Source organism: Aquarana catesbeiana, linkage group LG05 (genome assembly GCF_042186555.1).
Source record: "Aquarana catesbeiana isolate 2022-GZ linkage group LG05, ASM4218655v1, whole genome shotgun sequence".
Lineage (NCBI taxonomy): Eukaryota > Metazoa > Chordata > Amphibia > Anura > Ranidae > Aquarana > Aquarana catesbeiana.
Window position 1 is genome coordinate 123,919,587 of NC_133328.1, and position 6,000 is coordinate 123,925,586.

The window sequence follows — 6,000 nt, forward strand, 5'->3', positions numbered from 1 at the left end:
TCACGGAGAACGCAGTGGGCACGCGTGCCCGCAGCACCGCTTTTTAAAGGGGACGTACCTGTACGCCCTTTTGCCCACCAGTGCCATTCTGACGATTGTATATCGTTGTGCGCTGGTCGGGAAGCATTTAGGGGTTTTTTTTTTACCTTCCTCTGGATCAACTGTGAGTATTGGGTTCTGTATATGGAGGTTTTGAATTTTTTTATTTAACCCAACTAAGTACATAAAAAGTTAGATCAGTAGGCATATATTGAAAACTATAAGGCCGCTTTTAAACGGGCCAGACTCTATTTTGATGAGCAGGGGATCTGTTTGCTGATCAGAGCAGAGCGGGCGGATGACAGGTCCGTGTCCGCTCAGTTTCTACAGAGTCCGCTCTGCTCTGTGGGCGGCTGGGTGTAAATGGACTCCGCTATCCGTTTACGCCCAGCGGATCTGACTAGACCATGGGTCTTCAAAACTATGGCCCTCCAGTTGTTCAGGAACTTCAATTCCCATCATGCCTAGTCATGTCTGTGAATGTCAGAGTTTTACAATGCCTCATGGGAAGTGTAGTTCTGCAACAGCTGGAGGGTCATCATTTGAGGATCCCTGGACTAGACAGAGGAGGATGGCTCCCCTTCTGTTTTTTTTTTTTTTTTATTGGATTGGAGGTAGGCGGGGCAAATGGGGAAAAAAGTCAGTTTACACCCGCCGGTTCATAGGGATGAACAATCTGTCCCACAGGGTCCGCCTGAAAAACTGACGGGCAGACCTGATCGGAACGGTCGTGTGAAAGGGACCTTAGAAATATTATTATAAGCGGTTTTGTTACACACTAGCACATTTAACCTGAGTTTTATGCGGTCAGCTCTATTGTGCGAAACGACGTACCAGTACGTAATTTCATGCAATTGACAGCGCAAGAGCCAATCAGCGGGTCCGTCGGCCACCTGCGATCACTCCACAGAGAGGCAGAACGGTTATCTGCCTATGTAAACAAGGCAGATCCCCGTTCTGACAGGGAAGAACACAGTCATCTTGTGTTCCTGCTAAGCAAGAACACAGATCTGTGTTCATCTAGTGAGTACATCCCCCACACAGTTAAAAAGCACCCCCTAGGGAGACACTTAACCCTTTGATCGCCCCTGGTGTTAACCCCTTCCCTGCCAGTGTCATTAGTACAGTAACAGTGCATATTTGTAGCACTATTCACTGTAATAATGTCACTGGTTCCCAAAAAAGTATCAAGTGTCCGATATGTCTGCCACAATGTCGCAGTGCCGCCGTCATTACTAGTAAAATAAATAAATAAAAATGCCATAAAAATATCCCATAGTTTGTAGACGTGATAAATTTTGCACAAACCAATCAATATACGCTTATTGGGATTTTTTTACCAAGAACATGTAGCAGAATACATATTGGCCTAAATTGATGAAGAAATGTATATAGCGCAAAAAATAAAAAACGCAGAGGTGATCAAATGCCACCAAAAGAAAGCTATATTTGTGGGGAAAAAGGACATTTTATTTGGGTGCAGCGTCACAACTGCGCAATTGTCAAAGTAAAACAGTGCCGTATCGCAAAATATGGCCTGGTCATTAAGGGAGTAAAACCTTGAAGTGGTTAAAAGTGGGCGTGGCTACAACAGTTTTGTTTTGTTTTCTTATTATAAATGTGTGTGATAAACAGTATTGGGAGGTTTACAATGTAATCACACATGCATGTTTATGCAAGGATGACATTTAAGGCCCACCCACTCTGTTGTTACCATGGGGCTATCTTTCTTCAATTGGAATTACTGCATAATACCATGTGAACCATTTTTGATCTTTTTTGTGGATCAATTAGAATGCTATTCATGGAATGCAGAGTTGAAGTCTGCACTAGAGTCCAGTTTTCCCAGAGGGTTGCGCTGTATGCTAAATACAAACTTGTATTTATTATGCAAGATGTGTGGAGCAGCTAATTAAAAGATATTGCCAAATACCAGTTGTTAATAAAAGTGTACTTTCCTGCAGCAATGAGAGTAAAGATAATGTTTACGATAAGTAAATATAAGTTATGATAAGTTATTTTTTGTGTACATAGCTTTTGACCTTCACTTGTTTTATGAATAATATGTCTGATGATCGCATATTGGCTAAACAGTTAATGTCACGTTTGCAGTCAGCATCATGTCTTCTAGAATATAGAGCATATACTGTATATGTATGCATAGACAGACTGACCATAACACTTTGCTTGATACCTGTCTGAAATGTTTCATATCCAGGCTTGTATGATTCATTCAAGGGCAAGTTCACCTTTTGTACATGAATGAGGATTAAAAAATAAAATCACCAACACCAAAAAAACGCAAACAGTTACAGGCTTTCAAAATAAAGTTTAATTGTCCCTAGAAGTAAATTTAGAATCAGTCATGGCATCCAGGGATATATTTGTCAATTAAGCTATCTAGGAAGGTAACGCACATCATTTATGATGGCCCAATGATCTGTGTGTCATTAAATGGCAGATTACCTATTTATTGTCGGTATTCCCAGGTGACATCATTGGCCAAATCTGGTCAATGACATCCCCTAGAATTCCTGGCAGTACTATAGCTATGGGGAGTCTGTTGCTTAGAGGTAAGAGTGCACATTTACAGCCTACCTGGTTTTATTTTGAAACTATACTGAAAGGTTAGCTGGCCCATGACCAATTTGGCTGTCGAGTAGGCTTGTATGTGAGTCCTAATAAAAATGGGATTTTTTAAAACAGCTTACCTGTAATATCCTTTTCTTGGGAATACATCACGGGACACAGAACCTTTGATAATTACTTAGTGGGTTAGATAGTCACCATCAGGTGATTGGACACTGACAACCCTAATTACAAGATGAGTTCCTCCATTATATAACCCCTCCCACATGGAGAGTACCTCAGCTTTGTAGCAAAGCAATAAGTATCCCCACGTATAATCCCAAGGAGGGGTGGGAGTGTCCTGTGATGTATTCCCAAGAAAAAGATTTTACAGGTAAGCTGTTTTAAAAAATCCTATTTTCTTGTTCATACATCATGGGACACAGAGCCTTTGATAATTACTTAGTGGGATGTCCCAGAGCAATGCCCAAATTTGAGGGGAGGGAGACACAGATCAGAAAACACAGACCGCCAACGGACAAGAGGACCTATACTGCTGCCTGCAGCACACTGCGCCCGTAAGCGGCATCCTCATGCCCTCTCACATCCACTTGGTAGAATCTAGTGAATGTATGGACTGAAGACCAAGTTGCAGCCTTGCAGATCTGAACCATGGAGGCCTGGTAGTGCCATGAAGCACTAACTGCCCTAGTCGAGTGTGCTTTAACCTGAAAAGGAGGAATTTTCTTCTTTACTCCATAAGCCTGAACAATAACCTGTCGAATCCATCTAGAGATGGTGGATTTTGATGCTGCCTGGCCCTTCTTGGGGACTTCTGGCAAAATAAATAGACAATCAGTCTTTCGTATCTGAGCCATTGCCTACAGATAGATTTTGACTGCTCTTACAAAATCCAGAGAGTGTAACTCCTCCGCGGACTGCGGATCTGGAAAAAAGGATGGTAGGACCACATCTTGATTCAGATGGAATCCTGAAACCACTTTAGGCAAAAATTTCGGGTGAGGACGCAACACCACCCTGTCTTTGTGAATAATTAAATATGGCTCTTTACAAGAAAGAGCTGCTAATTCTGATACCCTCCTAGCTGAGGATATTGCTACCAGAAAGACCAATTTCTTTGTCAAAAGAACTAAAGAAGCATGGTGCAATGGTTCAAAAGGTTGTTTCTGTAAAACAGACAAAACCAAATTTAAATCCCATGGGCACACAGGAGGCTTAACTGGCGCATTCAAGCGCCGTGCCCCCTGAACAAAGGCCCAGATCAGGGAATGAGAGGCAAGCGGCCTTTGAAAGAATACCAACAAGGCCGAGATCTGGCCCTTGATAGTGCTCAAGGCCAGCTTCATTTCTACGTCTAATTGTAGAAAAGCAAGAATCCTGCTAATGGCATACTTTCTAGGATGCCACTCCCTGGATTCACAGCAGGAAACACATGCCTTCCAGATTCTGTAGTAGATGAGATTGGAGGCCGGCTTCCTAGCATTAACCAGAGTGGATAGGACTGGCCCCGAAAGTCCACGGCTCTTCAGAATGTGGGTCTCAACAGCCAAACCGTCAAATTCAGACTTCATAAGGCAGGATTGAATATTGGACCCTGTGAGAGTAGATCTGGGCGTAGTGGAAGAACCCAAGGTCTTCCTTCTGCCATCTTTACGATCTCCGCATACCAAGATCGTCTGGACCAAGCCGGGGCCACCAAAATTACCGGCTTCCCTTCCCTTCCCTTTTGACCCTCTGAAGGAACCGTGGGAGAAGCGGAACTGAAGGGAACGCATAGATCAGAGAGTACTGATCCCAGGGAATCGTTAAGGCATCTGACCCTTGTGCTAGTGAATCCTTTGCTCTTGACACAAAGCTGTCCAGTTTTCTGTTGAACATGGAAGCCAACAGATCCACATCCGGGGTACCCCATTTCCGACATATGGCCTGAAATATATTGGGGTGTAGAGACCATTCTCCTGGATACAGCTGCTGAAGGCTTAGGAAGTCCATCTGCCAATTTTCTACCCCTGGGATAAAGACCACAGACAGGCAAGGAATATGCCTTTCTGCCCAAGAAAAAATGTGATTCACCTCTTTTTGGGTATCCAGACTCCTGGTGCCTCCTTGGTGATTGATATAGGCCACTGCCGTAGCATTGTTAGACTGTATCCGGACAGGGCAACCTTGCAACCTGTAAGTCCATACCCTGAGGGCTAGACGAATTGCCCAAATCTCCAGAATGTTGATGGGCAAGAGTCCTTCGGCTCTGGGCCATCTTCCATGCGTGGAAGCTGCTTACAGAGCCGCTCCCCAGCCTATTAGGCTGGCATCTGTGGTTACGACATTGCAAGTAACTAGGACAAAGGATTTTCCTTTTTAGTAGATTTTCAGTCAGCAACCACCAATTGAGGCTCTGGCGTGTAGCCATGGTGATAGGCACATTGGAAGATCCAAGGCTTGAACTCTTTTGTTCCAGGCTGAGAGAATGCTGCTCTGTAAAGGCCTTGAGTGAAACTGGGCATAAGGAACAGCCTCGAATGAGGCCACCATTTTCCATAATAGTCTCATGCATAGTCGAATGGAAGGATTTTTCCTTGCTATGACTACCTGGACCAAATCCTTTATGGCTTTGGCTTTTGATCCGGGTAAAAATACTCCATTTTGGATTGTCTATGACTATGCCCAAATACTCCAGCCTTTTTAGGGGCTGTAAGGAGGATTTTTCTGGATTGAGGACCCAGCCTAGGTACTCCAAGTACTCCACTGTGCTGAGCACATTGCGGTCTAATCGTGCTACGGACTGTTCTGTATGGACAGTAGCAAGTTGTCCAGATAGGCTGTCACTGTTATGCCCTGAACCCTTGGTTTTGCCAAGGACAGAGCTAGAAATTTTGTGATCACTTGAGGTACGGTAGCAAGACCGAAAGATAGGGCCACGAATTGGAAGTGGCGCTGATCCACTGCAAACCTTAGAAACTTTTGTTGAGCTGGAAATATTGGCACATGTAAATATGCATCTTTGATGTCTATTGATGCCAGGAATTCTCCTCCCTGAAGGGTGGAAACCACTGAGCAGATTGACTCCATGCATAAAGAGCGAATGTTTAGAAACTGATTTAGGTCTGACATCCCCATTCGGTTTTGGAACCGTAAAGAGGTTTGAGTAGAATCCCAAGCCTTGCTCCTCTAAGGCTACTTCTATAATTACCCCTTGGGATAACAGACGTTCTAAGGCTAGAAACAAGGGTCTCCTCTTTTCTGGATCCTTGGAGATGCTTGACCGTAGGAAACGAGATGGCGGAAGCTCCCGGAACTCCAGCTTGTAGCCCAGAGACACAGTGGAGGTTAATCATTTGTCCTGAATCTCTTCCCGCCAGACGCCTGCAAACT